Source organism: Scyliorhinus torazame, chromosome 8, assembly GCF_047496885.1.
Source record: "Scyliorhinus torazame isolate Kashiwa2021f chromosome 8, sScyTor2.1, whole genome shotgun sequence".
Taxonomy (NCBI): domain Eukaryota; kingdom Metazoa; phylum Chordata; class Chondrichthyes; order Carcharhiniformes; family Scyliorhinidae; genus Scyliorhinus; species Scyliorhinus torazame.
In genome coordinates this window covers 94,036,119-94,048,617 of record NC_092714.1, presented here as the reverse complement: position 1 = coordinate 94,048,617, position 12,499 = coordinate 94,036,119, and positions in this window count along the sequence as shown.

Sequence of the window (12,499 nt, the reverse complement as noted above, 5' to 3'; positions counted from 1 at the left end):
TAGCCATCCTCGGCTACGTAGTGCATGATGGAGTCATAGGCCCAGATCCCGAACGCATGCGCCCCCTCATGGAATTTCCTCTCCCCCACTGCCCCAAGGCCCTGAAATGTTGCCTGGGCATCTTTTCTTATTATGCCCAGTGGGTCCCCAATTATGCGGACAAGGCCCGCCCACTAATCCAGTCCACGGTTTTTCCCCTATCGGCAGAGACCCGCCAGGCATTCAGTCGCATCAAAGCAGACATCGCCAGGGCGACGATGCACGCAATCGTGAGTCCCTCCCCTTCCAGGTCGAGAGCGACGCATCAGACGTAGCTCTGGCTGCCACCCTCAATCCGGCGGGCAGACCTGTGGCCTTCTTTTCACGCACCCTCCACGCCTCAGAAATCCGCCATTCCTCCGTCGAGAAGGAGGCCCAAGCCATCGTCGAATCTGTACGGCATTGGAGGCATTACCGGCAGGAGATTCACTCTCCTTACTGACCAATGGTCGGTAGCCTTCATGTTTGACAATGCACAGCGGGGCAAAATTAAAATGACAAGATCTTACGGTGGAGGATCGAACTCTCCACCTATAATTACGAGATGTTGTATCGTCCCGGGAAGCTCAACAAGCCTCCTGATGCCCTGTCCCGTGGCACTTGTGCCAGTGTACAAGTAGACCGACTCCGGACCCTCGATGACAACCTCTGCCACCCGGGGGTCACCCGGTTCTTCCACTTTGTTAAAACCCGCAATCTGCCCTACCCCATCGAGGAGGTCAGGGCCGTAACCAGAAACTGCCAAATCTGCGCGGAGTGCAAGCCGCACTTCTACAGGCCAGAGAAAGCGCACCTGGTGAAGGCTTCCCGCCCCTTTGAACGCCTCAGTGTGGATTTCAAAGGGCCCCTTCCCTCCACCGACCGCAACACGTATTTCTTAAACATGATTGATGAGTACTCCCGGTTCCTTTTCGCCATCCCATGTCCCGTCATGACGGCTGCCACCGTCATTAAAGCCCTCCACAGCACCTTTACCCTGTTCGGTTTCCCCACCTACATCCATAGCGATAGGGGGTCCTCCTTCATGAGTGATGAGCTGCGTCAATTCATGCTCAGCAAGGGCATTGCCTCCAGCAGGACGACCAGTTACAACCCCCGGGGAAACGGACAGGTAGAGAGGGAGAACGGAATGGTTTGGAAGGCCGTCCTACTGGCCCTACGATCCAAGAATCTCCCGGTGTCCCAATGGCAGGAGGTCCTCCCCGATGCACTTCACTCCATCCGATCACTACTGTGCACTACTACCAACGAAACACCTCATGAACGTCTCCTTGCCTTTCCTAGGAGGTCCTCCTCGGGGACCTCGCTCCCAACATGGCTGGCAGCCCCCGGACCTGTCCTACTCCGCAAACACGTACGGGCCCACAAGTCGGACTCACTGGTCGAGAGAGGGTACGTCTTCTCCATGCTAACCCCCAGTACGCCTATGTGGCGCACCCCAATGGCCGACAGGACACGGTTTCCCTCCGGGATCTGGCCCCCGCTGGATCCCCAGCCTCACCCCCCCACCCCCCCCCCCCCCACCAACCCCAACCATTTTTTCACCGGCGCACACCACCGCAGCCCCCTTCCCAGGAGGATCCATCCTCCCACTGGCCCCATCCGAATGCGATGAATCTGAAGACTACACGCTCCCAGAGCCACGGAGGCCCGAGCCAACGCCAGCATCACCGCCGGGACTGCGACGATCGCAGAGGACGACCAGGGCCCCCGACCGGCTGATAGTTTCATTGTAAAATTAACTTGTAAATAATTGTCTGTAAATATGTGTATTGCATGTAAAGGCACCGAAGGGTACCGCTATAACCTCTACCACTGTAAAAGCAAGGCCACCACCCCGCTGGACTCTTTTTTAAACAGGGAATGAATGTGGTCGGCAACATTAGGGGTATCGCGGTACCTAGGTGGGATGTATCTTATACTGTAGTACAAATGGTAGAACCTGCCTGCTGGTTCCGCCCAGCAGGCGGAGCATAAGAGTCTGTGTTTCACTCACAGCAGTCATTCTGTACCGGAGCTGCTGGGGTAACTACTTGTTCATTAAAGCCTTCAATTGGACTACAATCCCGCTTCAGTAGTGATTGATCGTGCATCACAAGAGGAAGAAGAAATTGAAGATGACAAAACACTGTCACTGGATCTCATTACCACAGCCATCAGCTCAATTACTGGCACTGTATATACCTTCGAGGTGGGAATTGCATGTGGTGAGTCACTGGGCATGAGTGGCCAGTAACCATCACAAGGGAAAAGGGTAACATTGGCATCAGACCACCTGAGGGCAGGGTCGTATTTGAGTTATGCCGCAGATAACTTAGGTGAGGACTTCAATAACGATGAACGTACAGAAAATGGTTAATTGTTTGAAATGGTGGGAATTCTACCTGAAAGCCTCCTGTCTCTGTTAGGGAGCACAGAGAATTCTGGCTGCAACTTGACACAAGACTTTGTGCACAGCTTGGAGACGTTGCTCTTCAGTGTAGAAGTGGCCAGCTCCTTGAGAACACTTGCAAATGAGCTTGAGTGGCTAATTAACTGTCATTAACGACCCTCATTCTACCTTTACCATAATAATACGTGTGGCTGGGGAAGGTGGGGGAAAGCTGAGAAGCCCGGCAGGTTATACTACCCAGGATCCTTTGAGAGAGATGCCCTGCACCCATTAGGGCCCCCCTCTCTCAGATAACACCTCCCATTTTTGACTCCCCATCCCCACCTCCAGTCCCCAGGCCTCTAAAACCTGATCCCCCACCATCTCCCCTCTCACTGCAGTAACACAAATCTCCCCGATCAAAATGTGCAGACTTACGTGAAACCTGTTATCCATCTCCAGTTTTCTTCAGGCTCCATGTAAATCCAACTGTGGCCACCACTGTATCCTGGCACTGCTGTGACTGCAGAGCTGCTGGCCAATCAAATCGGCTGACAGTCCTCGAGAGCAGGGCCTCGTAACTTTGAGGGGCAGAAGTCCCACTTTTAAATTAAGACCGCCCGCCTTATTGCTGCCGAGCAGCCAGATTTAAAACTGGCTGATGACTCTTCAACCGGGGGAGGATTGGGGGTGGAGGACTGTGAACAAGGAATGCACCCCGTCCCCCATGAAATTCAAGCCTTGCAGACATGACCATGATGCAGCATATAATGGTTGATGTCTGAACTTCTATCGCAGCATAAGCAAAAGCCACTTTACATCTGATGCTTCAGTATTAGCTTAGACTGAACCGATACAGTCTTGACTTCTTTTCATCATATCTGTTCATATCTGTTCAGTGTTCAAAGGACTTGCAGGCTCTGGAAGCAGTCCAGCAATATGTCGTTCAACAGATCACTGAGATTGCTCAAGCAGCTCCCCCAGGGAGGGACAGCTAGTGGATTTATGAAGCATAAACCTGCTGGCCGCTTTCAAGGTGACAGCACCTGTCCTTCTGCCAACAGCCTTGCTCTTGCTTGTCAGCCAGCCAGCCCAGGTTGCTGATGCTCGCCAAGGCTGTGGAGTCCAAAGTTACGTTTTCTAGTTTTATCTTTAGTTTTTTTCATGGGGAAGTGAGCATCACTGGCAAGGCAGCATTTGTTGTGCATCCCTAATTGCTCATGAGAATACGATGGTGAGATACTTTCTTGGACGCCTGCAGTCCACCTGAACTTGTTAAAGCTGCTTGAAGTTGTTCTGCAACACAATCTGCAATCTCCCCCATTCAAAGTCAGCCATTCTGCAGCCACTATGCCAGCACTGTGCAGGAGGACGAGAGCAGGCAAGGGAAAATGAAAGATGAACATTAAGTGAGTGCACAAGGGAGAATAGTTGACCTTTGCATGATTTGCTCCATAAAATAATTCCTAAGACAATGTGGTGGTCTGTGGCAGAAGGAAGGTATTGTGAATGATATAGGATTTCTGACCTGGATGATTCATCTTAATAGTCTGCTTCTGACTAAGCCACCAAAGGAAGGTGGCTCCTTGACAGAACAGGCACAGCTCTCACTAGAGGGAGATTACTCTTTCAGCTTTTGAATAGTTAAACAACTTTCAGTTACATTCTGGTGGGGGATTCTCCATGTCAGTCGCTCAATACTAAATTGTTATATCTTTTCAGCATGGATCCTTGTCGCTGAGGACACCCTAATGAGTGTCTAGGCATTTTTAAACTTACTCAAGCTAACACATACACAGTTAATTTTTAGTGGGGTTTCATTACAAACATTTTAAAGTATAAAATAGGGGGCGGGAGTCTCCGGCCACTTCCACCCAGCTTGTTCTCCATTGTCTGCCTTTTGCAAGTGGCGTTCTTGCGGAGGGAGGGGGAGTAGAATCCAGCCTAGAGTTACAGAGTCTACAAAAGGTAAATCTGCTGATAGTTTGTCATTATTACTAAATAAAGGAGGGCTGATCAATAAGTTTGCAGATGATACGGAAATTGGTGGGCCGGTAAATAGTGAATAGCCTTCAATTACTGGAGGTTATAGATGGGCTGGTCAGATGGGCTGACCAGTGGCAAATGGAATTCAGTCTGGATAAGTGTGAGGTGTTGCACTTGGGTAGGACAAATAAGGCAAGGGAATATTTGATAAATGGCAGGACCCTGGGAAACACCGAGGATAGGAGGGACCTTGGTGTGCATGTAAACCTGTCCCTTAAGATAGCAGAGCAGGTGGATACAGTGATTAAGAAGGCATACGGCATACTTGCCTTTATTAGATGAGCATTGAGTTTATGAGCATGGAGGTTATGCTGGAACTGTACAAAACTTTGCTCGACCACAGCTAGAGTATTGTGTGCAATTCTGGAATCCACATTATAGGAGGGGTGTGATTGCACTTGAAAGTGTCCAGAGGAGATTTACCAGGATGTTGCCTAGGCTGGAGAGTTTTAGTTATGAAGAGAGATTGGATAGACTTGGATTGTTTTACTTGGAGCAGAGGAGACTGGGGGTGGGGGGTGGGGGGGGGGGGGGGGGGGGCGTGGAGGGGGGGGTGGAGGGGGGGGGGGGCGGGGGGGGAGAGGACATGATTGAGATGTACAAATTTATGAGGGGCATCTACTAAGGCCTTTCCCCTTAGTAGATGGATCAAATACTAGGGGGCGTAGATTTAAGGTAAGGGGTCGGAGGTTTAGTCGGGATGAGAGGAAATCCTTTTTTGCTTTTTTGCCCAGAGGGTGGTGGGAATATGGAACTCACTGACTGACAGGGTGGTGGAGGGAGAAATCCTCATACCATTTAAGAAGTATTTAGATGTGCAATTGCGATCTCAAGCCATACAAGTTTATGGGCCAAATGCTGGGAAATGGGATTAGAATAGTTATGTGGTTGTTTTTGACCGGCACAGACTCGATGGCCGAAGGGCTTTTTCTGGATGGAAATCTGAAAGTATCTCCAACTAAAACATTTCTAATAGAGTATTAAACACATACTCACAAAGGTCTCAAGGGACTTGTTTGACAAAAGAGACAGGAAACAGAATTTTGATTCTCACTCGGCCCTTCTGGTAGAGCTGCAGGAAAGGACATCAGGTCGTTCCAAATCTGTCCCTTATATATGTTTTTCTTCCCATTTCTATAATAGCCTAATGTTCCTTATTTCTATAGTAAGCAATTATTTCAAAGCTAACTGGTTATGTTTGCAGTTTTATTTGATCTTATTGTCAGTCTTCAGAAGTCTTTTTTTTTAATTTAAATTTTTGTTTCGTGTACCCAATTCAATTTTTTCCAATTAAGGGGCAATTTAGAGTGTTCAATCCACCTACCTTGCACATCTTTGGGTTGTGGGGGTGAAATCCACGCAAACACGGGGAGAATGTGCAAACTCCACACGGACAGTGACCCAGAGCCGGAATCGAACCTGGGACCTCGGCGCCGTGAGACTGCAGTGCTAACCCACTGCGCCACCGTGCTGCCCTAGTCTTCAGAAGTCTTGATCTTTCTTTTAATATTGGTTTGAGTGTCAAAGGTTTCAATTTATGATCAAACAGAAAGTTACTTAAAAGTGGTTCTATTTTCTTAGGGGGCCTCTTTTGTTCCGCTACTGTTTGCTTAATTCAAAGGGATTAATGTTTGTCAAATCAAGGACCTTATAATTTATGCCCTTCATATGACTTTATTTGTTTAAGACAATTTAATTAGTCTATGTGTGTGGTAATCACCACTCCTATATTAGGAGATGTGTGGTAAGGCCCTGTACTACAGGTATGGGGGGGTAGTCCCTGTCTGCCGGCTTCGCCCAGTAGGCGGAGTATAAATATGTGTGCTCCCTATACAGCAGCCATTTCGCCAGCTGCTGTAGGAGGCCACACGTCTCAGAGTAATAAAGCCTCAGTTGTATTCAACTCTCGTCTCTGTGCAATTGATTGTGCATCAATTTATTACTCTAAGATTTTCAGAAGATGGACCTCCGCATCAAGCCGGATCGCCTGCAGCTGGATCCGCAATCAAGCGACGCCAAAAAGGGCTTTCAACACTGGCTAGCTTGTTTCGAAGCTTACATCAGGTCTGCACCAGACCCAATCCCAGAAGCTTAGAAGATCCAGGTAGTCTAAACGTGGCTGAGCTCCAACGTCTTTCCAATTATCCAGGACTCGCCGACCTATGCCAGAGCCATGGCGCTACTGAAAGAAAATTACGCCCAGCAGACGAACACGCTCTTCACCAGACACATACTCTCTACTCGCAGTCAACTCCTTGGTGAATCCGTAGAAGATTTCTGGCGTGCTTTAATTCCTCTGGTCAGAGACTGAGACTGTCAGGCCATCACGGCCACGGAACATTCGAACCTCCTCATGTGGGACGCCTTTGTTACGGGGATAGGCTCAGACCTCATACGCCAGCGACTTTTAGAGGGGGTCACACTCAACCTCGCAGCAACAAATAAACTGGCGCTATCGATGACGGTCGCCTCGCGCAATATTCAGGCCTACACCCCCAGCTGCGCGGCCCACCTCTCCTACACATCATGGACTCCGCAGACGGCCGCCCCACCGGGGGCCTCACCCAGTCAATACGCCTGTGCCATGCGCCAGCCAGCCATCCCCGGGGGACCCCGATGCTACCTCTGTGGGCAACAGAAATACGCCCGCCAACGCTGCCCGGCCCGCACCGTCCTTTGCAAGGCCAGCGGCAAGAAGGAGCACTTCGCTGCGGTGTGCCAGGCCCGCTCAGTCACCACTATTGCCCCAACCCCCCTCGCGTACGGACAATGGGCACCGCCATCTTCACCTCCCCGGACCACGCACGGCCAGTGGGCGCCGCCATCTTCTCCCTCTCAGACCACGCACGGCCAGTGGGCACCGCCATCTTCTCCCCCTCAGACTACGCACGGCCAGTGGGCGCCGCCATCTTCCCCTTCTCGTACCACGTGCGGCCCATGGGCGCCGCCATCTTTTTCAACCCCCGCCACGTGCGGCCCGTGGACGCCGCCATCTTGTCCACTCCAAGATCATCAGGCGCCGCCATCTTGTCTTCCCCACGGCACATGGGCACCACCATTGTCCAAGGACCCGTGCCCCCCGGGCACCCCATTGTTCGACACCAGCGACGACCAGCCACGACTCGCCTCGGTCACGATCGACCAGTCTCGCCCGCACAATCTAGCCACCACCTCGACAAGCGTGAAGATCGACGGGCACGAGACCTCTTGCCTGCTGGACTCCGGGAGCACCGAAAGCTTCATCCATCCAGATACGGTAATGCGCTGCTCCCTTGCGGTACACCCCACCAATCAAAGAATCTCCCTGGCCTCCGGATCCCACTCCGTGGCAATCCGGGGGTACTGGATAGTCACACTCACGGTCCAGGGCGTAGAATTCAGCGGCTTCCGCCTCTACGTCCTTCCTAACCTCTGCGCTGCCTTGCTACTCGGCCTGGACCTCCAGTGTAACTTCCAGAGACTAACCTTGAAATTCGGTGGGCCCCTACCACCCCTTACTGTGTGCGGCCTCGCGACCCTAAAGGTCGACCCACCTTTCTCTATTCGCAAACCTAACTCCGGATTGCAAACCCGTCGCCACCAGGAGCAGATGGTACAGCACCCAGGACAGGATCTTCATCAGGTCCGAGGTCCAGCGGCTGCTTCGGGAAGGCATCATCGAGGCCAGCAAGAGCTCCTGGAGAGCCCAGGTGGTAGTGGTGAAAACTGGGGAGAAACACAGAATGGTTGTGGACTACAGCCAGACCATCAATAGGTACACGCAGCTCGACGTGTAGCCCCTCCCACGCATATCTGATATGGTCAATCAGTTTGCACAGTACCGGGTCTTCTCAACTGTAGACCTCTAATCCGCCTACCACCAGCTCCCCATCCGTAAGGCGGACCACCCATACACTGCCTTCGAGGCAGATGGCCGCCTCTACCATTTTCTCAGGGTTCCCTTTGGCATCACCAACAGGGTCTTGGTCTTCCGAAGGGAGATGGACTGAATGGTCGACCGGTACAGGTTGCGGGCCACCTTCCCGTACCTAGACAATGTCACCATCTGCGGCCACGGTCAGCAGGACCACGATGCCAACCTTGCCAAATTTCTCCACACCGCCACTCTCCTAAACCTCACCTATAACAAGGAGAAGTGCGTATTCAGCATGAGCTGCTTTGCCATCCTCAGCTATGTGGTCCAGAACGGAGTTCTGGGGCCCAATCCCAACCGCATGCACCCCCTCACGGAGCTCCCCTTCCCCACTGCCCCAAGGCCCTCAAACGCTGCCTGGGGTTCTTTTCATACTACGCCCAGTGGGTCCCAAACTACGCGGACAAGGCCCGCCCACTCATCCAGTCCACCCTTTTCCCCCTGACGGCCGAGACTCAACATGCCTTCAACCGTATTAGAGCCGATATCGCCAAGGCCGCAATGCACGCAGTAGACGAGACGCTGCCCTTTCAAGTGGAGAGCGACGCATCAGACGTCGCCCTAGCCGCCACGCTCAATCAGGCAGGCAGGCCCGTGGCATTCTTTTCCCGCACCCTTCATGCCTCCGAAATTCGGCTCTCCTCCGTCGAAAAAGAGGCCCAAGCCATGGTTGAAGCTGTGCAGCATTGGAGGCATTACTTGGCCGGCTGGATTTTCACTCTCCTCACTGACCAACGGTCGGTAGCCTTCATGTTCAATAACACACAGCGGGGTAAGATCAAAAATGATAAAATCTTGAGGTGGAAGATCAAGCTCTTCACCTACAACTACGAGATTTTGTATCGCCTCGGTAAGCTCAACGAGTCCCCAGATGCCCTATCCCGAGGTACGTGTGCCAGCGCACAGGTGGCCTGACTCCGGACCCTGCACGATAACCTTTGTCACCCGGGAGTCATACGGTTGTACCATTTCATAAAGGCCCACAATCTGCCCTACTCCGTCGAGGAAGTCAGGGAAATCACCAGGAACTGCCAGGTCTGTGCGGAGTGCAAACCGCACTTCTACCAGCCGGACCAAGCGCGCCTGGTGAAGGCCTCCCGCCCCTTTGAATGCCTCAGTGTGGATTTCAAAGGGCCCCTCCCCTCCACAGACCGTAACACGTATTTCCTCAGTGTGGTCGATGAATACTCCAGATTCCCCTTCGCCATCCCATGCCCCGATATGACGTCTGCCACCGTCATCAAAGCCCTCAACACAATCTTCGCTCTGTTCGGCTTCCCTGCCTACATCCACAGTGACAGGGGATCCTCATTCATGAGTGATGAGCTGCGTCAGTTCCTGCTCATCAGGGGTATCGCTTGCAGCAGGACGACCAGCTATAACCCCCGGGAAAACGGGCATGTGGAGAGGGAGAATGGGTCGGTCTGGAGGGCCATCCAACTGGCCCTACGGTGCGGAAATCCCTCGGCCTCCCGCTGGCAGGAGGTCCTCCTTGATGCACTGCACTCCATTCGGTCGCTACGATGCACCGCCACTAACGACACACCCCATGAATGTCTCTTTGCCTTCCCCAGGAAGTGTCTGGGGTGTCGCTCCCAACTTGGCTCACAGCTCCAGGGCCCGTACTCCTCTGTAGGCACATCCGACTCCACAAGGCAGACCCATTGGTTGAAAGGGTGCAGTTACTCCACGCTAACCCCCAGTCTGCCTACGTGGCATACCCCGACGGCCGCCAGGATACTGTCTCCCTCAGGGACCTGTCACCAGCAGGTTCCACACACACACACCCCTCCGGCCCGGCTCCACCACCCCCCCCTCCCCCGGTGCACCCAGCAGCAACCCCCCCAGGACCATCCGTCCTCCCCCTGACCACGCCCGAGGATGAAGAGGATTTTGGCATGCTCCCGGAGTCACCAAAGACCAGACCAACACAGGAATCGCCGACACCACTGCATCGCTCCCAACGCCACATCAAGGCCCCAGACCGGCTAAATCTATAATTGGTTTGGGACTATCAAACCACCTTGTACTAGACTTCAGAAATACATTTTTTTTTTCGCTTCTGTATATTAAACTTACTCTGTATATAGTTCGCCACCACCCCCGTCGGACTCAATTTTAATAGGGGGTGAAAGAGTATAAATATGTGTGCTCCCTATACAGCAGCCATTTCGCCAGCTGCTGTAGGAGGCCACACATCTTAGAGTAATAATGCTTTTGTTGTATTCAACTCTCGTCTCTGTGCAATTGATCGTGCATCAATGTGTACTATAGATTTTGAAAGATACTTGTATTATATTGATTTTACTTTACTTGTGTTAGACACATTGTCAACCACTTTTAACACTTACAAAAGCTTTTTATTTTATCCAAATCTGCGATCAGAGTGATATTCATCACATTATGCTGTGGGACTGTTGTAAAATGCAGAATCACTGGTACTGTAGATCATGAAGATCATAGCCAGAAAGCGGACATGTTGGCTGCCTCTTGTCTTCCTCCTGCTTTCCTCCTCCTCTTGTTCATTCTCAACTTCCTCTTCTTCCTCCATTGTTTAACATATAACTGGTGGCAAGGTTGTGCAGGAGACAGCAGACTGTACCAAATTATGACATACACTCCCCCAAGTACTGCAGAACTCCTTCAATATGATTCAGGCAGCAGATGCATTGCTCAGGCATCCCAATGATCTGTTTGATGACATGCCTTATGGTAATGTACCTCATTATAAGCACACTGATCACATGTGGTTAGGTTGCGCACCAGAGCTAAGAACCACGTGTTTAGCAGTTTGCCCTTGTCACCCAACAGCCAGGCTCTGGTTTGGTATTATGGTTCAAACACTGATAGGACGGTCGAATAAAAGGCATCATGATTGCTGGACATTGACTTCATGATGTGCTGGAAAACATACCAACTTCCCATTCAGGAAGTGGAACCCTTTGTGTTCATGGTACATTTCCGAAATGCTCCACCTAAGGCATGTATGAAGTCAATGGCACCTTTAACCAAGAACACACCTGCTTTCCTCATTCTATCCTGATGAAATCATGTGCACACTCTTCCTGCTTCTCTTTGGCCCCCCGCAGTAATGTGGCATATTTGTGATGTCACAGATACATGGGCCATTCTTTGAATTTATCTCAGGGCGTTTGCCAGTTTCTCAAACCCAGGTTTTTCTAGTTATCTTGCATTTAAAAATTCAATTCCCAAAAATAAAATTTTATACATCCATAAAATGCATGAATCTGAAATTATATATTTGCAACAGAGAAGTCTGCAACATTGGCTGCAAGATATGTTCAGTTGTCATGACTAGGTCAGGCTGTTGCTTGACTAGTCTGTGGGACAGCGCTGTTTAATTTTGGTAGAAGTCTCCAGATGTTAATAAAGATGTCTTTGCAGAGTTAACTGGGCAGCATATGCCTTTGTTATGAGCGAATCGCATGCCTCAGTTGATGCTGGGTGACCTTTTAGGTTTTAGAATTATACTTTGCCATAATATTTTGGTACAAATGTCTGCCTTGCGAGGTCATTTCAGGAGTCAACCACATTGCTGTCACAAATAGGCCAGAGCAAGTACGACTGACAGTGTTCATCCCCTCAGGACATTAGTGTTCCAGACGGTTTTTTGATGTCAATATAGTGGTCATCATTACTGATACTAGCTTTGTATTCCAGATTTATTGAACTAACTGAATTTAAATTCCCCAGCTGCAGAGTGAAGAATTTAAACTCATGCCTCTGGAACATTATTCCACACTCTCAGATCACTTGATGCAGTAACATTACCATTATATTCCTTGCATATTGTAGCAAAATAATACCAAAATAAATCTTGCACAATAACAAAGAACACTGCACTTCCAGAGGAAATTAAAACCCATTATTTTCTTAAGAGTAGATGTACCTGATGTGTTGGGTGTTCTGGATCACATACAGGTCACCAACACTTGAATTGTGCAACACTATTTTATTAAAAGGTTAACTATTGACACATACTTGAACTGTGGGTAAAGACGATACTAGCTTTAACTAAAGATCATTGCCTTGTCCTAACCAGTTGATGCACTCAGCACATGGTGAATATCTGTGTTGCAGGCTGTGAGCTCTGTGCTCCTAGCTAGCTG